The sequence below is a fragment of the Callithrix jacchus genome, chromosome 22 (assembly GCF_049354715.1).
Source record: "Callithrix jacchus isolate 240 chromosome 22, calJac240_pri, whole genome shotgun sequence".
NCBI lineage: Eukaryota > Metazoa > Chordata > Mammalia > Primates > Cebidae > Callithrix > Callithrix jacchus.
The window spans coordinates 34664386-34687171 of record NC_133523.1 but is presented as its reverse complement, the minus strand read 5'-3'; the positions used below and the strand labels follow the sequence as shown (position 1 = coordinate 34687171).

Here is a 22786-nt window from a genome sequence, read left to right as displayed (position 1 = left end):
CATACACCTACTGACTGGCGGTCCCCGATTCCACCTGCCCCCAGCAGAATGTCAGCGCCCTGAGGGCAGGGACCCCTGTCTAGTTCTTGCTGGCATCTAGAGCAGTGGCTGGCACACAGTAGGTGCTCGGGACATATCTGTGGAACAAATGAGTGATGCCATGACCAAAGTAAGGAGCCTGGTCCCTCAGGAGGCGCAGGGCAGGGGGATGGGGCCAAGGCAGACACAAGCCATTCACTCACTGCCTGGGGGGAAAGTGGGTCTTCAGAGACTGAATCTGGCTGTTTCAAAAGTAATCCCATTTGTGTCCCAACAACACAAAAGGTCCCACCGCTGTGAGTGCCCAGGCCCTCCCCACTGCAGGGGCCCACCCAGCCACGTGGCCTGGGCTAGGAATCGCAGGAAGTGGCCATGTAACTTGGCAAGAGTCAAATCACATGGGAATTTCACATGGGGGAAATCCATGAGTCCCCACAACGGGTAAGCTCATAAAGAGACAGATCCGGGGAGCACCCTGGCCTGGCCTTCGGAAGCAGAAGCGGAGCCTCAGTGGAGGGAGCAGCTCTGCTCTCCTTCGTTCCTCCGGGCAGAGTGCCATCCCTGCCACCAGGCTTGCAGGCTCTGCAAAGACTGTGCCCTTGGCCTGGGTCCTGAAGTGCTGCCACCCGCCCGCCATCTGCAACCTTTGCCTTTTTTTTTAGAGTTTCACTCTTGCCCAGGCTGGAGTACAGTGCTGTGATCTCGGCTCACTGCAACCTCTGCCTCCTGGGTTCAAGAAATTCTCCTGCCTCAGCCTCCCGAATAGCTAGTTTACAGGCACCTGCTACCAGGCCCAGATAATTTTTGTAGCTTTAGTAGAGGCAGGGTTTCACCATGTTGGCCAGGCTGGTCTTGAGCTCCTGACCTCATGATCCACCTGCTTTGGCCTCCCAAAGTGCTGGGATTACAGGTGTGAGCCACCATGCCCAGCCATCCTTCACTTTATTATCCATTCCTCTTCCTTCAAACTGCATGTCCGTGGCTGGGCATGGTGGCTCACGCCAGTAATCCCAGCACATTGGGAGGCCTAGGCAGGTGGGTCACCTGATGTCAGGAGTTCAAGACCAGCCTGGCCAAGATGTCGAAACCCCATCTCTACTAAATGTACAAAAATTAGCTGGGCGTGGTGGCACGTGCCAGTAGTTCCAGCTCCTCGGGAGGCTGAGGCAGGAGAATCACTTGAACCCGGGAGGCGGAGGTTGCAGTGAGCCAAGATCGCACCACTGCGCTCCAGCCTAGGTGGCAGAGTGAGGCTCCATGTAAAAAAACCAAAAAACAAAAAAACCCTGCACATCCCAAGCCTTCTCCTTGACAGCATCTGCCACGGCTGTCATTTTATGTCTGTCCATATGGTCCTTGATTAACATGTCTCCTGCGACGGACAGGCAGCCCTGTGAGGACAGGGCTTGCTTCTCCGGGCCACTGCTTTGTCCTCAGCACAGGCCTGGCCCAGTACAGGGGCTCAGCAGTCAACTGGTGGTTAAGAGCCGACTGCCCAGTCCTAGGCACTGGCTCTACTACTCCAAGCTGTGTGCCCCTGGACAAGTTACTCAACCTCTCTGGGCCTCAGTGTCCTCATCTGCAAACAGCAGGTAGTGATAGTCCCTACCGCCTGGGAATGTTGAACAAGCGAATAAGATAACACACGTAAAACATTTACAACAGTGACTGGTGCCCAGTGGGGCCTCACCGCAGGCTTGCTGCTGAATGATGAATGAATGAATGAATGAATGAATGACGAAATAAACTACAGAGGATGCGGGGCATGGTTCCCTTTGCAGAGCAAATGTGCTAGTCTTACTTCTCCAGGGCTGGGAGTGGGGAGCCTGATGGGCTGTTACTGTCTGGTGACAGGTCTGCCTTTCCCATGGACTGGAAGACCCAGGAGGGCAGGGCCTGGGCCCATCTTAGCCACCCTGTGTCCCCAGCCTTGCCCAGCACAAGGTAAGGTACGGCAGAAAGTGAAGCTGAATGAAGATACGGTGCAAGGAGACCTCCATGGACCCAGGCACGCCCACTCACTTCCAGGGTTACCCAGAGCGACTGAGTGAGGCATAGCCTCAGGGAAACTGCCCTCCATGCAAGCCAGACCCCAGGAACGTGCTCCCACAGAGAGGCTCAGGGACCTACACTCAGACACCTGCAAGTCCCCAGCAGACAGGCACCTGCTGTCACACACATGCGGAAACTCGGTGACCCAGCCCCAGCCCCAAGAAAGGTACGGCCTTCACACGTGCTCAGGCTGGCTCCAGTGGCCAGGCGGTGAACCCTCGTTCCCCCGAAGCCAGTCTGGTCCTCCCTCCTGAGGCCTGGCCAGCTCACCTCCACCACGCTCTTTCCCACTCCCTGGGCCACCTTCAACAGAGTGGGCCTGTGGACAGACAGGCTTCCGGCTGGGAGAGCAGAGTAGATCCAGGGCTCCCAGGCCCTTGACGTAGGCACTCACCGAGAACTGGCTGGGTTCTGTGCTCCAGCCTCCGGGGCAGCGGTGACGCGGCCAGGAGTTGAGCCTCTGCTGTGGCTTCCACCCACGGAGAGCGGGAGGGAGGCGGGGCTGAGACTGGGGCCCAGGTGGGTGGGCCTGGGCCACGTGGCCCACAGCTGCCTGGACAGAGAGCAGGGCTGGGCGGGGACCCCAAGACAGCCTGTGCTTCAGCAGGGTCAGTCTCCCACCAACAGGCACACCCCGCCTCACCCCCCAGGCCAGGCTAGATGCCAGGAGCCGGAGGCAATGAGTACACAGCAAGGATGAGTGCCTGTGAGGCCGGCCAGGCAGCTAAGGGGCAGCCAGGTTTGAAGCAAGGAACTGGGGTGTGTGCGTGGGGCAGCTGGGGAGTGACAGGGCCACTAGGTACGGGATACAGCCCCGGGGAGAGGGGTGGGTGGGCTCTGATGCAGAGGCAGAACTGGAGAGCTGAAGCCTACTTTTCCTCCACACCGACCAGCTGGGATTCCAGCAAATGCCCAGCATGGGCTAAAGGAAAGGGGCCACTCTGCCCCTGTCACCCATGAGGAGGAATTTGAGACTCAGCCTGACCGGGGAAGGCGCAAGGTCAGGGGAGATCATGGTGAAGCCCCCACATCCCCATCCAGAGGTGTGAGAATGGGGCTGGGAGGTGTGGATGGCAGAAAAAGGAGGGAGTGAGGCGGGAGCGGAACATCATGCTGGTGCCGTCTCACCAGGATGGAACTAACCCTGCTGAAAACAGGCAGCTCAACGCAACAGGACCTCACTCTGGGCCAGGCCCTGCTCTTGCCACAGGTGTGGGCTCGGGCGCTTTGCCTCACGGCTGCCCTAAACGGGACAGGTCCTTCAGCAGGCCCCTTTCATCATGGAGGAAGCTGAGGCCAGGAGCGATGCAGACACTTGATGCCCACAGGGAGGTCAGCGCGGGGACTCCCAGGCAGGGTGTCAGTCCTGGTGTCTGTCCCCTTAACCAGCTGCTCCGAGCATGAGCCTGGCATGATCATAACCCCCATTCTGGAACAGGAGAAAAAGACGCTCCGCCCACACCTCTCCCTCCCCTTCCAATCCCACCTCCTGTGAAAAGGCTGGCCCGAGGCAGAGCTCGCAGGTGTAACTGTTTCTCCTGTGAACACCGTCTGTTCCCCCCAGCCCCCTGGAGGGCTGCCTGGTTTATCCCTTCTCACCCTCCGGCCCCACCTCAGGCACCTGCTCCTCCAGGAAGCCCTGCCTGCCACCCCAGGCTGGGTCAGGTATCCCCCAGGCTCCACCCTAGCCTTGCCCACTCCGCCCTGCACCTCCTCACGCCAGCCCTGGCCATCCAGGCAGTCGCTCTCTGCAGCCCCCCTGCCTCTCATTCATTCACACCGTTACTGAGCTCCAGGCACACACCAGGCACGCCTGTGGGAGGCCCTGAGAATTCAGCACTGAACAAACTCCACAAAACTCCCTGCCCAGGGCAGCTGACATCCTAGGGGGGCTCCACCAGGGGCTCCAGTCTGGTAGGTGGCAGGGACCAAGGCTGCTGGGTGCCCGGGCCCAGGATGGGTGCCCAGGTCGTGAACCCAGTGACAACAGTGAGCAAGTGCTCAGGCACACAGCAGACGGAGGTGCCTGGGTCCTTGCCACTGCCCTGCTCTGGCACACCCCTGTCCCCGCAGCCTACTCCCCGAGGACAGATGCTATCTCACACAGATCGTAGGCTGGGAGGCCAGCACTTGCGCTGAGAGCCTAGAACTCCCATCTCTGTCCAGCCCCTGCCCACGATGAGAAAGGAAGTCCAAGGAGGGACTGGGCTGGGCCCTGGACCGCAGCAGGGCAGGGCTAGGGGATCCCAGAAGGCCCAGATCTCAGGCCATCGCCTCCTGGTGGGGTGGAGCCAGGTGGGGCAGCTCTGCAAACCAGACCAGACGGGCAGGTTTTGGCTCCGGTGGGAGGTGAGGATTGGACAGCTCTGGACAGCTACAGGAAGCGAGGTCCCCAGGGGAGGGAGCGGAGCTGCAGTGGGCAATTCTCAGCGATTCCCACTTCACCACATCTGCGCCCATCCACCCCTTTTCCTTCCTTTCCTTCTCTGTCTCTGTCTCTATGATACAGTCATATGGTCCAAAAGCCAAAAGGCACCAGAGGGTGATCTGTGACAGGACATCCTCCTGCCACCCAGGCCCAGCTCAGCAGCCCTCTAGTAGGAGGCAACCACTACTAGACTTTTGGGGTTTTTTTTCCTCTCTGAGAAATCCCACGTGTCTGTGGGTACACATGATTAGCTGCTTTCTTAAAAAAACAGAAATGGCAGCTAAGTAACACGCAATATTCTCTACTTTGCTCTTCTTGAAAGCATTCTGTGGCTCTCCCACGCTGCTGGCACTTGGGAGGAGCTTGGCAGCATCCAGGGGAGGCGGGGACACAGGCTGGACCGGGCAAGAGCTCTCCTGGGTACACACTCCAGCATGAGGCAGGCCCATGGGCAGGGAGCGCGTGCGCGAAGACACCGGTAACAGGACACGTGCTCCTCCCCAGGTGGCAGATGAAGGGTGACTTACTGGCTCCATGGCACAGTGCACGACGGGGAGAACGGATGAATGATTACAGCTACAAGTGCATGAGCATCAAAGAAGAGGCAGAACCATAAAACAACACTCCATCCTCGGACCTCAAGGTTCAAAACCAGGCGAAAGGAAACTGCTTCAGGCTGCATAGAGCTGGCAAACCGAGAGAAAAGCAGACACGTGATGATCTCAAAAGTCAGGAGAGTCGACCCAGCATGGTGGTTCATGCCTGTAATCCCAGCACTTTAGGAGGCTGAGGCGGGAAGATTACTTGAGGCCAGGAGTTCGAGACCAACCTGGCCAACATTGTGAAATCCCGACTCTACTAAAAACACAAGAACTAAGGCTGGGTGAGGTGGCTCATGCCTGTAATCCCTGCATTGTGGGAGGCCGAGGCAGGTGGATCACCTGAAGTCAGGAGATTGAGACCAGCCTGAACAACATGGTGAAACCCCGTCTCTATTAAAAATATAAAAATTAGCTGGGTGTGGTGGCGGGTGCCTGTAATCCCAGCTACTCAGGAGGCTGAGGTGGGAGAATCACTTGAGCCCGTGAGGAAGAGGTTGCAGTGAGCCAAGATGGCACCCCTGCACTTAAGCCTGGGCGACAGAGTGAGACTCCATCTCAACACAAACACACACACACACACACACACACACATTAGCCAGGTGTGGTGGCACATGCCTGTAATTCCAGCTACTCAGGAGGCTGAGGTACGAGAATTGCCTGAACCTGGGAGGTGGAGGTTGCAGTGAGCCGACGTTGCGCCACTGCACTTCAGCCTGGGTGATGGAGTGAGACTCTGCATCAAAAAAAAAAAAAATTTTTTTAATTTAAAAATGGTGGCTGCTTCTGAGGAAGGGAGGGACTGGGAGCTTTTGGGGGTTGGGGGAGGCTGGCACCATCTGTCTCTTCACCTGGAGGGTAGCTACATAGATTCTTCCCTTTATAGTAATTGGTTATGCTATACATTTATGTTTTATGTAATTTTCGGTGTGTATCCTAACAATTTATAATTATGATTTTAAAGAAAAAAAAAATATATATATATATACAGTTGTCCCTAGGCAGCTGAGGAGACTGCCTCCAGAACCCCCGCGGTGGGTACCACATCCAGGGATGCCCATGTCCCTCGGTCAGCCCTCCATAACCGCGGATGGAAGAGCCGGCCCTCCAGAGCACATTTTCAGTCCTTGGTTGGTTGAACTGGTGAGTGCAGAAGCCACGATCCTGAGGACCTGTCATACCGAGGGTAGACTACATATGCAGTATTTCCCCTTATCTGCAGGGGATGTGTTCCAAGACCCCCAATGGATGCCTGAAACTGTGGACAACATCGAACCCAACTGCCGTCAGCTGCAACACGTTTCAGAAGTTCCTGTCTTCCACCTTTTCCATCTTAACCAAGCACTTATGCCCTGTGGCTGTAGCTTTTGCAGTGTGAGGTGTGGCAGTAAACCTAGCACAAATTCTTTCCCTTCTTCACAATTTCATGGATAAAAAGTTCATTCTTGCCAGGCACGGTGGCTCATGCCTGTAATCCCAGCACTTTAGGAGGCCGAGGTGGACAGATACCTTGAGGTCAGGAGTTTGAGACCAGCCTGGACAACATGGTAAAACCCTGTCTCCACTTAAAATGCAAAAATGATCCAGGTGTGGTGGTGCACACCTGTAATACCAGTTCCTTGGGAGGGTGAGGTGGGAGAATCGCTTGACACCAGGAGGCAGAGGTTGCAGTGAGCCAAGATGGTGCCACTGCACTGCAGCCTAGACAACAGAGCATGAGTCCATCTCAAAAAAATATAAAGAAAGAAAGAAAATGAATGAACTGGTTATTTCTGGAATTTTCCATGCACTTTTGGGCCATGGTTGCTCACGGGTAACTGAAACCACAGACGCGCTGTGTACATGCGTGTGTCTTGGTGATCGTCCCCCGCCTTGATCTTGGCGGAGCCCTGCCTGACTGCTTTGGCAGCTGTGTGGAAGACTGTGATGTCTGGAGCTGGTCCCCATGGGGCCAGACTGGTGGTTTCCTGTCTTTTGCTCTTATAAATGGTGCAGCGTCACTCACTGTGTGCAGCGCTCCTTTCACAGATGTGCAAGGGTGTCTGTGGGTAAATGTCCAGTGAAGTCCACCGCTGCCGAGTGGCCCTGCGTGAGGGCGGTCCCCACTCACAGACGCTTGGCAGCGCCAGGGCCTGTCTCCACTCGGGCTCGAAGCACGTGTGTGGCCAGTCTCTCTGATCTTTACTGATATGTGAGGCCTGGCCCCCCTCAGCCTAGTTTTCATTTGTATTTTTCTATTTAGTAGGGCTGAGCGTCTTTCATACGTATAAAAGCCATCAGAATGTCCTCTTCCGCTAAGTGTCTATTCAAAGCCTTTGCCTTTTTCTGCTAGGTCAGGGAGACCTTTGTGAAGCTAATCTGATTGTATCCTCCCCTGCTAAAAACCTCGTCGGCCAGCAGAGCTAAAGCCATCTCCTCCCTGGGGTCGGGTCAACCTCTCTGTCCCCATTTCTGCACACTCTCTGCCCCCAATCACCTGCTCCCAACACATGCAACCTCCTTCCCAGGTTCATGGAGTCCATCAACAGAAATCCAATGTGAGTCTATCCCGTGCTGCCCGTGTGGGGCCGGAAGTGCACCGTGGGCCCCATCCCATCAGGCTCATAGTCAAGCACCACACCAAAAAATGTGAAAGTCCAGGCCAGTTGTGGTGGCTCAGGCCTGTAATCCCAGCACTTTGGGAGGCCGAGGCAGGCGGATCACCTGAGGTCAGGAGTTCGAGACCAGAGTGACCAACATGGAGAAACCCCACCTCTACTAAAAAAATACAAAAATTAGCCAGGTGTGGTGGCACATGCCTGTAATCCTAGTTACTCAGGAGGCTGAGGCAGGAGAATTGCTTGAACCCTGAAGGCAGAGGTTGCGGTGAGCCGAGATCGCACCGCTGCACTCCAGCCTGGGCAACAAGAGTGAAATTCTGTCTCAAAAAAAAAAGTGCAAGTCCAGCTGACACAAGCTGGCTGGAGGGAAGGGTGGGTAGCAGGCCTGACGGGGGACAGTGTGGCAGAGGCAGATGGTTGGAGAGCAACGGGAGACGAGGTGGGCGCCGAAGACAGGCCTGGGTTTTCATATTTTTAAAATATTTATTTACTTAGAGACAAGGTCTCATTATGTTGCCCATGCTGGTCTCAAACTCCTGAGCTGAAGCCATCTGCTCACCTCGGCCTACTCAAGTGCCGGGTTTACAGGTGGGAGCCAGGCCTGGGTTTTGCAGATGTAACTTTGGTTGCCCTGTGAAGGACGGGATCAAGGGGCCTGAATGGGTGTAAGGATGAGTGACAAGGAGGCAGCGATGCTCCAGCAACTGACGAGGCCCCAGGACAGCAGGAGTGGGAAAGCGGGGGACAGGCCTGGGCTGTGTCTACCAAGAAAAGGCAACACTCGCTTTGGAGTCAGACACGGGGGCTGAGGATGAGGTGGTGTCAAGGGTGACTCTGAACCTGGACCCACCACAGTGCCATCTTCTACCAGCAGAACCTTAGAGGACCTCCAAAATGCCAGGCCCCAGAGCCCTTTTTTCAAGAGCTCAGTCTTGAAAAAGAAAGAAGAGAGAGGGGTAGAGAGAGAGGGGGTGGGGGGAGAGAGAGAGAGAGGGAGAGACAGAGAAAGAGAGGGAGAGACAGAGAGAGGAGAGAGAGAGGGAGAGAAAGAGAGAGAGAGAGAGGAGTGGGGGGGGAGAGAGAGAGAGAGAGAGAGAGAGAGAGAGAGAGAGAGCGAGAGCCAGAGGGATCTCTCTCCCCACACTTAAGGCCTGCTGCAGCAAGTAACCTAGATGGGGGGGGGACGGCCACACTGATGGAGCAGCAGAACAGGACAGAGAGCCCAGAAACAGACCCACACAGACACACCTAGCTGGTTTCTCAAAGCATATTTTTATTCTCAAAATATACATCACATTTATCATTGTCAATCATCTGTAAGTATACAATTCCACAGCATTAAATACATCCACAGCTGGGCACAGTGGCTCACACCTGTAATCCCAGCACTTTGGGAGGCTGAGGCAGGTGGATCGTGAGGTCAGGAGTTCAAGACCGGCCTGACAACATGGTGAAACCCTGTCTCTACTAAAAATACAAAAAATTAGCTGGGCATGGTGGCGCGTGCCTATAATCCCAGCTACTCAGGAGGCTGAGGCAGGAGAATTGCCTGAACCCAGGAGGTGGAGGTTGCAGTGAGCCGAGATCACGCCATTGCACTCCTGGGTAACAAGAGCGAAACTCCATCTCAAAGAAAAAAAAAAAAAAAAAATAGCTGGGCGTGGTGGCACATGCCTATAACCCCAACTACTCATGAGGCTGAGGTAGGAGAATCGCTTGGTAGGATCACTCGGTAGGCAGAGGTTGCAGTGAGCTGAGATCATGCCACTGCACTCCAGCCTGGGTGACAAGAGCAAGACTCCGTCTCACCAAAAAAATATATATATATTGTGTAACTATCACCACCATCTATACCCAAACATGTTTATCATTCCAACAAAAACTCTCTACCCATTAAACAACAGCTCTCCTGTTCCCCTCAACCCCCATAGCCTCTGTTCTACTTTCTTTTTCTCTCTCTCTATAGATAAACCTTTATTTTATTATCTATTTATTTATTTAGAGACAGAGTCTCGCTCTGTCGCCCAGGCTGGAGTGCAATGGCACAACCTTGGCTCATTGCAACCTCCACCTCCCAGGTTCAAGCGATTCTCCTGCCTCGGCCTCCTGAGTAGCTGAGATTATATAGGCATGCGTCATCGTGCTGGGCTAATTTTTGTATTTTTAGTAGAGACAGGGTTTCATCATGTTGGCCAAGCTGAGTCTTGAACTCCTGACATTAGGTGATCCACCCGCCTCAGCCTGCCAAAGTGCAGGGATTACAGGTGTGAGCCACTGAGACTGGCTCTATATATACAGGTATTTTAAAAGACACTGGGTCTCACTATGTGTCCAGGCTGGACTCAGCCTCTTGGGCTCAAGTGATCTTCCTGCCCCTGGAACATGGGATGCTAGGTATGCTCTCTGTCTCTTTATATTTGCCTACTCCAGGTCCTTTCTACAAGTGGAATCATAGAGAATTTCTCCTTCTGTGCCTGGCTGATTTCACTATCATGTTTTCAAGTCTATCCACATGACAGCCTCTACCAAAACTTTCATTCCTTTTTATGGCTGAGTAATATTCCATCGTGTATACCATCTCTTCTTCCTCCATTCATCCACTGATGGACATGGGGCTGTTTCTACCTTTTGGCTCTTGTGTATAATGCTGTGATGAGCCTGGGTGTACAAATATCTGTTTGAGTCCCTGCTTTCAATTCTTCTGCATGTACGGCTGGGAGTGGAATTGCTGGGTCATGCGGTAATTCTATGCTGAACAGCGGCTGCGCCGTTTTACATTCTCACCGGCAATGCATGGGCTTCAATTTCCCCACATCCTCCCAGCATTTGTTATTTTTGTTTTTTTTTTGACAGCAGCCATCCTAGTAGGTGTGAAGTGGTATCTCATTGTGGTAACTGATTCTTGTGAAAGAAGGCTAAGCAACTTAACAGAAGAAAGACAGCGTTTTCAACAAATGGTGCGGGAACAACTGGACATCCACATGCCAAAGGGAAGAAAAGGAACCCGAATCCAAATGTTACACTTTGCACAAAAATTAACTCGTAATCGATCATGGACTTAAATGTAAAACGGTGAAACTTTTAAGGGGAAAAAAAAAAAGCAGAATAAAATTATTTGGTACCTAAGACAAGGCACAGGGTTCTGAGACTTGATAGCAAAAGTGTGATCCATATAAGAAAAAAATTAATACAAAATTTAAAACTTTTGCTCTGAAAAGTACACATAACAATTATTAAAAGATACACCACAAACTGGGAGAGAATATTTACAAAGCACATATCTGACAAAAGACTAGTATGTAGAAAAAAGATCTCGCCAGGCGCGGTGGCTCAATCGCAGCATTTTGGGAGGCTGAGTTGGGCAGATTACCTGACGTCAGGAGTTCAAGACCAGCCTGACCAACATGGTGAAACCCCCATCTCTCCTAAACATACAAAAATTAGCCGGGTGTGGTGGCACACACCTGTAATCCCAGCTAATTGGGAGGCTGAGGCAGGAGAATCACTTGAACCCAGGAGGCAGAGGCTGCAGTGAGCCGAGATTGCACCACTGCACTCCAGCCTGGGCGACAGAATGAGATTCTGTCAAAAAAAAAAAAAAAAAAAAAAAAGACAGAGAGAGAATAGATAAAGATTTCACATGAGAACCTGTGGGGGGCGGGGGAGTGCGCTAAGAAAAAAAGAACAGTGAAAACTCAAAACTCAACAGCCAAAACAAACAAACAAAAAAACAAACAATCCAATAAGAACACGAGCAGAAGACCTGAAGAGACATTTCACCGAAGAGGACACACAGATGGCAGATAAGCACATGAAAAGATAATCAACATCATGAGCCATTAGAGAAATGCAGATTAAAGCCACAATGAGTTATCACTGCACACTTATTAGAAGAGCTAAAATAAAAACCAGTGACAACACCAAATGCTGGTGAGGATGCAGGGAACCTGGATCGCTCAAACGCTGCTGGTGACAACACGATACGGCCACAGCCACTCTAGAAAACGGTTTGATGGGTTCCTTAAAACATGTAACTGCCACACTGCCCAGCAATTGTACTTCTGGGTATTGGTCCGGGAGAAACAAAAATGGACACTGACATCAAACCCCATTTGTCAAGGTTTACAGCGGCTTTGTTTGTAATAGCCAAAAAATTAGGAAAAACCCAGATGTCCTCCAATGGGGAAATGGTTGAGCAAACAGCAGGGCGTCCAGACCGCAGAATACTACTCAGAGTCAAGATCAACACAACAATCTGGGTGCATCTCCAGAGCATCATGCTGAGGGGATACAGTCAACGCAAAAGGGGGCATACTGGCTGGCTCCATTTACATAACATTCTTGAACTGACAAAATGGTAACCATGGGAAAACAGAGGAGTGGTTGCCAGAGGTTAGGGATGGGCAGGGGGAGGGTGTAGCTGTAAGAAGGTATCAGCAGGGATCCTCGTGATGGAATGATGCTCTGTTCCTTGACTGTGTCAGTGTTAATCAACACCCTGGTGTCTGGTACTGCAGTCTTGTAAGACGTAACCACTGGGGGAAACTGGGCAAAGGTGCGCCAGACCTCCTCTCTGTATTCTTTCTTTCTTTTCTCTTTTTCTTTCTTTTGGCAACAGGGCCTTACTCTGTCATCCAGGCTGCAGTGCAGTGGTGCTGTAACAGCTCACAGCAGCCGCAACCTCCCGGTCTCAAGTGATCCACCTCAGCCTCCCAGGTAGCTGGGACTCCAGGTGCGCACCATCACAGCCAGGTAAGTTTTTCTATTTTGTGAAGAGATAGTGTCTCCCCATGTTGCCCAGGCTGATCTTGAACTCCTAGGCTCAAATGATCCTCCTGCCTTGGCCTCCCAAAATGGGAGTGGAATTACAGGCGTGACCCACCGTGCCGGACACTCTGAGTTATTTCTTATGACTGTATGAGAATCTACAATGATCTCAGAATTTCAAGTTTTCTTAAAAATAGTAATGATTTGGCTAGGCACGGTGGCTCACTCCTGTAATCTCAGCACTTTGGGAGGCTGAGGCAGGCAGATCACGTGGTCAGGAGTTCGAGACCAGCTTGACCAACGTGGTGAAATCCCGTCTCTACTGAAAATACAAAAATTAGCTGGGCTTGGTGGCAGGCGCCTGTGATCTCAGCTACTCAGAAGACTTAGGCAAGAGAATCAGTTGAACCCAGGAGGTGGAGGTTGCAGTGAGCTGAGATCGAGCCATTGTACTCCAGCCTGGGTGAGAGTGAGACTCTGTGTCAAAATATAAATAAATAAATAGGAAAAAAAACCCAGTAATTATTTATTTTAAATACCAGATCCTTTCCCATTTGAAGGCAGGACCTCAGCCTGACGGTGGTGGCTGACAGGGTGGGACTCAGAGAAGGCAAACAGTATTATCTACAAAAATGAATGAACGAACGGCAAGCATGACAACAGTACTGACAGTAAGAGGTCTCCACACGCTAGCTTCTCCGCGGGCTCTACGTGGATGGAATCACCCTTATGCAACTCCATGTTACAAATGAAGGAACTGAGGCCAGCAGAGGCAGGGCAGGGGTCAACACATGCCCAAGGCCGCCCAGCTAGAAGGTGGCAGAGCTGAGTGGCAAACCCAGGCCAGCTAGATACAGAGCCTTCGACGGTAACCTCCCCAATAGAGGGCCTCCCCAAGAAAGGCTGCATAAGCCTGGCTAACGGTGGGGGGGGAGTGGGGTGGGGAGTGGGCGGAAAGGGTAGGGGAGGAGAAGAGGCCCTCCTGTCTGCAGCTCCCAATCCAGGCCCTTGTCCAGAGAGGGCCCCTCCATGGTGCACACAGACCCAGGCAGCACCAGTGCCCCGTTATACCTTCCATAAGCTCAGAGAGAGTCAGGCGCAGTGGCTCACACCTGTAATCCTAGCACTTTGAGAGGCCAATGCCGGCGGATCACCTGAGGTAGGGAGTTCGAGACCAGCCTAATCAACATGGAGAAACCCCATCTCTAATACAGATATAAAAAATCAGCCAGACGTGATGGTGCATGCTTGTAATCCCAGCTACCCTGGAGGCTGAGGCAGGAGAACTGCTGAAATCTGGGAGGTGGAGGTTGCCTTGAGCCGAGATCACAACATTGCGCCCCAGCCTGGGCAACAAGAGCGAAACTCTGCTTCAAAAAAAATACAAAAAAGTTCAGAGAGGGCCCCTGCACATCACGGCTGCAACTGAGTTCAATGTGGTGCCCCAGGAAGCCAATGGCAATCTCCCACTTCCACTGGAGGTGACTGCTTCAAACCCAGCTGGAGCAGGGAGGCTGCGGGCCTGGGTGAGAGGAGCCCAGAGTGTCCTCCTGGGGCTTCCCCAGAACAGAGCTCTTTCCTCCAGCCATGGGTGGGGGGTGCCCGGACCCCTACTGGGAATCATTTCTCCTGGCAAAGAGCTTCATTACTCTACCAGAGAAATCTCAAGAACCAAATATTGAGAGAGGAGCAGCCAAGTGCTGCTGGCCTCTTACCATTTACACGCAGTTCCAAACCCTGCAGAGCAATACTGGACAGACGTGGGACCAGCGAGGCCCGGGTCCCTGGGGGAGGCACCTGGCGGCCGGACCCACAGCAAGTATTTCGTGTTTGAGCTGGGCAGCGGGCCCCAGGGTGGTCAGCAGGTGATTCTCTACTCTCACGGGGGTGTCTGAAATCTTTCACAATTCACCAAAAAACAGGTAGCGATGAAAAGCGAGGAGAATGTGTTTGTGAGTACTGGGAAGGGCAGGTGGAGGAGGGGCTTGCAGGGAGCTGGTGATGCCTGTCTTCTTATCTGGGTGGTAGTTTCACGGCTGTTTGCTTTATAACGATTCATTAAACTGAACATGGAGGTTTTACGCACTTTTCTGTACACATGTCAGATTTTCACCACCATGCAGGAAACACGGGGAGAGCGATCCTGACAACTGAATGCTCTCTCTGCATTCGCATGTGTCTGCAAACAGTCTCTCTACCATGAGTAAAAGTGTATGCTAGCGCTCTCTCTCTCTCTCTCTCTTCTCTTCTCTTCTCTCTCTCTCTCTCTCTCTCTCTCTCTCTCTTTCTCTCGCTCTCTCTCTCTCTCTCTCTCTCCCCCTAAAGCCGTAACTTCCACCATAACCACAGCAGCTGCCTCCGGCCCCTTGTAAGCACCTGGCCTGTTTCCTGCAAGGAAGACAAAGGCCTGGAAGCAGCCGGCGCTTGTGCCCGCAGACTCAGGCCACGGCAGCCAAGTCTCTCTGAATTCCAGGCACTCGCAATCCAGCTCCAATCGCAGTCCCCAGGAAGCCCTTCTGGCCTCGGGAAGGAACCCGGTCCAGCATGTCCCTGCCCTGGGGCACCACAGCTGGTCACCCACCCAGAGTGGAAGGAGTTATTATTAAAGATTGGGTCAAACTTCCCCGTGGCAGGGACCGCTTCTGGCTCATCTGTGCCTTGTGCTGGAGACACAGGACAGCAGTGAGACCACTACAAAATGTTACGTGCAGGCTCCATCCTGGTGCAAAACAAGGTGGCGAGGAGGGTGCTGTTCACACCCTATTTTGCAGAGGAGGAGAGTGAAGCACACAGAGATGTACCAGCCCTCGGTCACACGGTGAGTGTATCAGAACCAGGATGCCACGGCAGTTCTCACCGGGGCAAAGTCTACTCACTTAACCACGTCCATTCTCCTATCCTTTCTATCTATCTATCTATCTATCTATCTATCTATCTATCTATCATCTATCTATATGTCTCTATCTCCTATCTCTCCATCTCTCCTCTCTATCTCTATCTATCTATCTATCTATCTATCTATCTATCTATCTATCTATCTAATCTATCTCTATCTATGTCTCCATCTCCTATCTATCTATCTATCTATCTATCTATCTAATCTATCTCTATCTATGTCTCCATCTCCTATCTATCTATCTACTATCTTGAGGCAGGGTCTTGTTCTCTATCTATCTATCTCTACTTACCTACCATCTCTCCATCTACTTATCTACCTATCTATCTTGAGACAGAGTCTTGCTCTGTTGCTCTATCTTATCTCTTTCTCTTTCTCTCTCTATCCATCCATCCATCCAACTTGAGAAAGAGTCTTGCTCTGTCACCAGGCTGGAGAGCAGTGGTGCATTCGTAGCTCACTAGAGCCTCCAACTCCTGGGCTTGAGCAATCCTCCCACCTCAGTCTCCTGAGTAGCTGGGACCACAGGTACGTGCCACTATGCCCTTTTAAATTTTAAATAATGTTAAAATTATTTAGAAACAATCATTTTAAAATCGTTTTGTAGGGAGGTCTCACTACAGCCCAGGCTGATCTCAGACTCCTGGGCTCACGTGATCTGCCCACCTCAGCTTCTCAGCCTCCCAGAGTGCTGGGATGTGAGCCACTGTGCCCAGTCACACTCCTTCTTTCATTCATTCATGCACTCAACAATTCTTTTTTTTTTTTTAAGCCAGAGTCTTGCTCTGTCACCCAGGATGGCATGCAGGGGTGCTATCTCGGCTCACTGCAACCTCTGCCTCCCAGGTTCCAGCGATTCTCCTGCTTCAGCCTCCCGAGTAGCTGGGACTACAGGCGCATGCCACTACACCTGGTTAATTTTTGTATTTTTAGTAGAGACGGGTTTTGCCATGTTGGCCAGGCTGGTCTTCAACTCCTGACCTCAGGTGATCCCCCAGCCTCAGGCTCCCAGTGTGCTGGGAATACAGGCCTGAGGCACCGTGCCCAGCCATTTTTTTAAATGCTTCTACCCAATGAGCGACAACTCCTTAACATGCACTTAGCAGGTGCCAGGCACTGTGCTAGGCACTGGGGACACAGCAGTGAATAAGACAAGAGTCCCTGCCCTCCTGGAGCTGACATTCTAGTGGGGACACTAGACAATATACAAGTAAACCAGTGGGAGAAGAGACAGAGTGACAAGGTGCTCTTTCAGAGGGCACAGTCGGGGAGGTCTCTAAGGGGGTGGCTTCTGAGCAAAGATGGATACAGGTGAGGAAGGCACGAGGAGAATCTGGGAACAGCACTGAGGGTGGAGGGCACGGTCAGCGCCGAGGCCCTAGGACTGGAAGCCGAGTGGCTGGAAGGGAGCGGGGAATGGAGCAGCTGAAGTCAAGGAGGTTTATATTAAAATGCAGAAATGGAAGTGCAGCTCCCAGAGGACCAGTCATTGGGATGTACAGGCCCAAGGGACTTACGGCCACCATCATGCTGTCAAGAAGGAAGCAGGTGGAGAGGCTGAGAAAGCCAACCGGGGTGACACGGCGGCCAAGGGCAGAGCTGGGGTGGGAGACCACTCTACCCTGAAGGTGTAACCAGCAGGCGATGCAGAAGGGGTTGTGGGGTGGGGGTTGGGTGGGAGGCGTCAGCTCTCAGCTGGGGGCCTGCAGCCCTAGCAAAGCAGGAGCCTGAGGACCACATGTTCACACCACTGGTTTACTTGAAGCTGGGCAACCAGCCCTTGGCTCCCAGCTCCCGAGGCAGGGAAGGGAGTCCCGAGCCTCAGTCCCTCAGTCCCTCCTGCCCTACTTCTGCTGGATCTAGGAGTGACTCCAGAGGGTTTTCTTCAATCCACTTGCCTTTTTAAAAAAGATTCAACTTTTATTTTAAAAGCTGACTTGAGCCAGGTGCAGGAGCTTATGGTTGTAATCCTAGCACTTTGGGTGGCCGAGGTGTGCAGATCACCTAAGGTCAGGAGTTCAAGACCAGCCTGGCCAACATGGGGAAACCCCATCTCTACTAAAAAATACAAAAATTAGCCAGGTGTGGTGGCACGTACCTGTAATCCCTGCTACTCGGGAGGCTGAGGCAGGAGAATCGCTTGAACCCAGGAGGCGGAGATTGCAGACAGCAAAGATCGCACCACCGCACTCCAGCCTGGGCAACAGAGTAAGACTCTGGCTCAAAAAAAAAAAAAAAAAAAGAAAAGGGATTATAAGACAACTGGGGAAGTGTGTGAGGAGACTGAGGCAGGTTTGTTTTTAGAAAGGTGTGGAATATTTCTGGCTACATGACGTTTGGGATTTGGTCTGAAATAAGCAGGGAGGTGAGGCGTGCAGGCACAGGTGACGAGGCCTGGTCACGGCTGCTACCTGCTGAGCTGCTGCCAGGGACCCCGCGTGGGCACGAGACCATTCTTCTGAGTATACGTGTGAACATTTCCACGATAAAAATGTTCAACATTTTACCAGAGGAAATGTGACCTTACTGAAATGACAAGGAATTATGGATCACTCACCCTGTGAATCCTAACTACTAAATCCACACACGCATCCCGCCTCACTAATAAGTGTCATGGCAGTAAGAGTACTAGTAACCAGAATGACATAATGACAGCAGCCCGTTCTGAGCATCGCACAGCAGACTCACTTCATCCTCCCAGCAACCCCGGGAGGCAGCAGGAATCATTATCCTCCTGCTCCAGATGTGGGAACTCAGAAACATCTGAGGCTCAGGGCCTCGCCCAGGGTCAGAGGCTGCTGTGCTGGAGCACAGAGAGGCCAGAGAGGGAGCTGGATTCCTGAGCCCTTCCCTGGGGCGGGGAAGGGGTAGAGGGAGAGGAGGCAAGGGGAGCCTCAGTCCTCCGTGAGTGGGGACAGACGGGACCACTGGCTATCATTCCCCCCATTCCCATAAAATAATAAAGGCTCTTGCAATGCAATACTCGCCTTTTTAGGAAAAACTTTTGCTGCAATTAAACTACTGGGCGGCAGGCAGTCCTACCCACAGGAGCTGAAATGTTAACTGGCAGTAGAGGACTTCAGGGACCGTGGAGGGGGCTGGTGTCGCAGGGCATGTCAGAGCCTGCTGGCAGGGACAGTCCTCCCGGCAAGCTTGCAGAGTTGGCCCTAGCCACCCTCTGACTTGATTATCAATCAGATGCTGTGCTGCCCCGAGCCCTGGACTCCAGGTGTCAGGAGCTGTAAGGGAGGCCAGCACGTAAGGGTGACATCAGCATCCTTCCCCTCAGAAGGACATCCTGGGCCTGCAGAACCCATCTCCCCTCTGTGGCTTCAGCCAGATTCTGCCTCAAAACAGAAATCTGGGATGCTGCCGGGTGCGGTGACTCACGTCTGCAATCCCAGCACTTTGGGAGGCTGAGGCAGGTGGATCACCTGAGGTTGGGATTTTGAGACCAGCCTGACCAACATGGTGAAACCCCGTCACTACTAAAAATACAAAAAAAAAAAAAAAATTAGCCAGGCATGGTGGCAGGCACCTGTAATCCCAGCTACTCGGGAGGCTGAGGCAGGAGAATTGCTTGAACCTGGGAGGCAGAGGTTGCAGTGAGCCGAGATTGTGCTACTGCACTCCAGCCTGGGCGACAGAGTGAGCCTCTGTCTCAAAAAAATAAAAATAAAAAAGAAAGAAAGAAAAGAAATCTGGGAAGTTTCTGCCAGGGGAGAAGAGAAGCTGAAAGGCAGGGGGTGGGGTGGGGGAGGGAGATAAGAGGCAGAGAAGCAGGGAGGGAGACAGGAGTGAAATGGTGGCCCAGACAGACGTCTGACAGACCAGAAATGGGAAGATAAGACAGTGACAGAGCCTGCAATGCCCCACTCAGAGGCCTTTGCTGGGCCTCAACTGCCTCGTCTGGAACACAGGAATCACAGTCACAGGTCCCCGTGGCATGCCATGACTTAACCCCTCCATGTCAGAAGCCTAGAAAAGCACCCAGAACACACCAAAAGCTAAAACACGTTGCTGCCATTCCTGCAAGCTGGTAGCTCCCACCCCGGCTCAGAAGCCTGTTAAGAGTCACCAGGGGAGCATCGAAAACCCCAGGCCCAGACCCCACAGCTGGAGAGTCAGCTTCGGACAGTCCGGCTTGGGCCCCTGCAGAGAACCCTTCCCACCCCAGGTGACCCTAAGGCGCAGCCAAAGGGTGAGGAGGAGATGGGGGAGTGGGCAGGAGGGCAGATCCAGCCCCGAGGCCTGGGCGGGGGTGGGCGTAAAGTGAGACTGAGATAGAGTGATATGGGGGGGCAGTGCCTAGAAGGCCCTCTCCGGTTCACCCTCCCCCACCTAGGGCCATCAGGAGTCTGGGGCCTGCTGAGGAATGCAAGGAATGAAGCCAAGCCTGGCACGGCCATCTCCATGGTCCCCTCCCCCTTCACAAACTCCCAGGAGTCACTGCTGGTCCAGCTGCCTCCAAGCCATCACTCAGTCCTCCCGGCCTGAACACCCCCTCCCAGCCCCCTCCTCGGAGCTCCGGTCCTGAACCGTTTGTCCCGCTGGGCACCCCGACACTGGCCCTGCTCAGGCATCCCCCTCAGTGTACCTCTCAGTGCCTGCAGGAGGAGCAGTGGATGAATAACCGTGACCCCCAGAGCTGGCAAGGGGCCTCGAGGCTGATCTCCAGCTCTGGCAGGAGGGAGGTCTGAGGAGGCTTCCCAGAGGTGCTGACCTTTAAGCCAAGAGCCACAGAATAAATGAAGTCAGAGCACTCCACATAGGCCAGCGAGGCTGAGGTGCTGCAGGCAAGCAGGAAAGGCGGGCCCTGCCAAAGCTGCTGGAGGGATGGGCCGGCCCCTCCCCGGTAGGGGGCTCTGGGAAACACGGAGAATAAGGGGAGGAATCGGCTGTCATCTCCATCGCACCTGCTGTCCTCCACCTGTCACAGCGGGGAGGGGAATGGAGAACCCCCCACTGACCTACTGGAGGGCGCTGGGGTATCCCCGTATCCTGCTACCCCCGCAGTGTAGGGAGGGGCCCAGGCTCCTTCCTGCCATGCTGTGGGGAGACCCCAGCTGAGCTGCTCCCTGCATCCCAGAGCCTGTTCCCTGATAATTAAACCATAAGCTGATTAGTCAAGGCAAACCTTTAATTAGCCCTTGAAATCGTTCAGTAAAATTATAGCCTCCTTTCTGGGCACTCTGCCCACACTCTGTCAGGGTCCAGGGGTGGTGCCAGGGAAGAAGCAGAGAACGGGGGAAGTGGCCTCCTGCCACAGCCATGAGGTCCTCCCCCAGCAAGTCCAAACCTACGGTGCACGGCATCTCATGGGAGTGGAGGGCACAGACACCCTGCCACATCATGAACTACCCCTGGACAAACCCCACAAGAGACCGGCGAGGCCTCGGCTGGAAAAGTATGATGAGAAGACATAAACAAACGGTGAGACATACCACGTTCATGGATTGAGAGACTCAGTGTTGGGTGTGTGCTCGAGCACACATGTATATACACTGACAAGATGCTTGTCTAATATGCAAAGGGAATTACAAAAAGTCAAGCATGGACTGGGTACAGTGGCTCACACTGTAATCCCAGCACTTTGGGAAGCTGAGGCAGGTGGCTGGCTTGAGCTCAGAAGTTTGAGATCAGCCTGGGCAACGTGGTGAAATCCCATCTCTACAAAAACACACAAAAAAAAAACAAAAAACTGAGAATAGGATGGCCAACATGATGAAACCCTGTCTCTACTAAAAATACAAAAAGTTAGCCAGGTGTGGTGGCATGTGCCTGTAGTCCCAGCTACTCGGGAGGCTGAGCAAGAGAATTGCTTAAACCCGGGAGGTGGAGGATGCAGTTAGCCAAGATTGTGCCACTGCACTCCAGCCTGGGTGACAGAGCGAGATTCTGTCTCAAAAAAAAAAAGGGAAAGTGCCCTGAAGTGGCCCTTCCTTCCTAGGAGTCTTGAAGAACAAACAAAAGCTCCCCACCTGACTGGCTACCAGAAAAATGCACATCAGACCACAGGGGAGATACCGCCAGATCGCTCTAGTTTGCAAAATGGGCCAAGAACATACCATTGGTGCCACCCTCACCTCCTAATCTGTGAAATGGGTCACACGGGTGCAGCCACCTCCTGGGACTTCAGGGAGGCCCAGGCAGCAGCTTGGGAGCACTGGCCGGGACACAGGGCCAGCACGCGCAAACCCTCTATTCGTCTTCCCTAGGAATCACCCTGAAGATGATCCAGAATCATCTTCCGAATCCAGAATAAGGACTCTCCAGGCCCAAGGTCACACCAGGCCTTCCCCTGCCTCCAAGCAGGGGTGCCCAGATGGCTCCAGAGCCCAGGCTCTAAATGGGTAGCAACTGGGTCTGTTTACCCACCACTGCAGGCCAGCACTCCACCGAATTTGTTGGAAAAAAACAATCACTTTTACACTGATGTGTCAGGAGCCAGGATAGGTGTGTTAGGAGCAGAACTTCAGGGATGTCCAGAACACCGGAAGCAGCCCCTTCTAGAGAGGAAGACGCTAAGGCACAGAGGGGCTCAAGTGGCCGTCAAGACTGGAATCCAGACCAACCCAAGAACCGACCTATCCTTCAATTCCTCAAAGGCCCCCTGTACTCACTCCCCTGCCCAGAGACCTCGGCTCTGCCAGACGCCTCCGCCCCTTCTTCCCTTAGCCAAGAACAAGTTCCTCCTTCAAGTGGCATTTCCTCCTCAGGAAAAAACCTGCCCACTGTGCTCTACCCAGGGCGGGTCCCCGTTAGACACTCTGGCAGCCTGGCTTACGACAGTTCAGCCAGTCAGTCAACCAACATTTACCCAGAGACCTCAACACCCCAATCCCTGCTGTTCTACCCCTACCCCAGTGCCCTGAGGCTAAGTTATGCCAGGAGATGAAATAAACCAACAGACCCACACGTCATAATGTAACCATCATGGGAGGTGCTAGAGAGAGGGTGACGGGCTGCTCCTGGCGACCTGTGGCAGGGAAGAAAGGTCTCCCTAAGGGAGGCCACCATCAGCAGAGGCTGCCTAGATGGAAGGAGGGAGGATACTGCCCCCAGGGGGCAGCAAAGACAAAGGCCCCCAGGTAGCACCCACCTGGAATGTTCCAGCAATGCTGGCAGGAGAGGAAGGAAGGGGTACAGGCAGGAAAGTGGCAAGGTCGCCTGGGGCCTGGCAGGCTTATCTCTTGGGAGACGCAGAACCAGAGAAGGGTTCCTGCCCTGACCAGGTGTGCCCGGCTCCCTCTGGCTATGTGGGGACAACTGTGGGGACAGTGGTGGAGGAGAGAGAAAGGAGGCTGCCTCAATGGTCCAGGATGGAGATGAGGGTGGCTTGAACTAGGAAGTGATGAGGAAGAGGAGCAGGAAGCACCAGGTTATGTTCTTAGGAGGAGCCACA

General features: G+C 53.2%; 1 protein-coding gene across 5 annotated transcripts in view; it reads right to left on the bottom strand.

Annotated features, from left to right (window-relative positions):
- Nucleotides 1-22786, bottom strand: part of PAK4 (p21 (RAC1) activated kinase 4) — a 50585-nt gene that overhangs the window by 17209 nt on the left and 10590 nt on the right. Inside the window, exon 1 of one of the 5 annotated variants that reach the window (XM_035284002.3) lies at nucleotides 2486-2571. The exons of the other annotated variants lie outside the window; for them this stretch is intronic. The gene's annotated coding sequence lies outside the window, so the exon portion shown is untranslated. Of the gene's footprint in view, nucleotides 1-2485; nucleotides 2572-22786 lie in introns of those variants that run through there. 5 annotated transcript variants of the gene reach the window in all.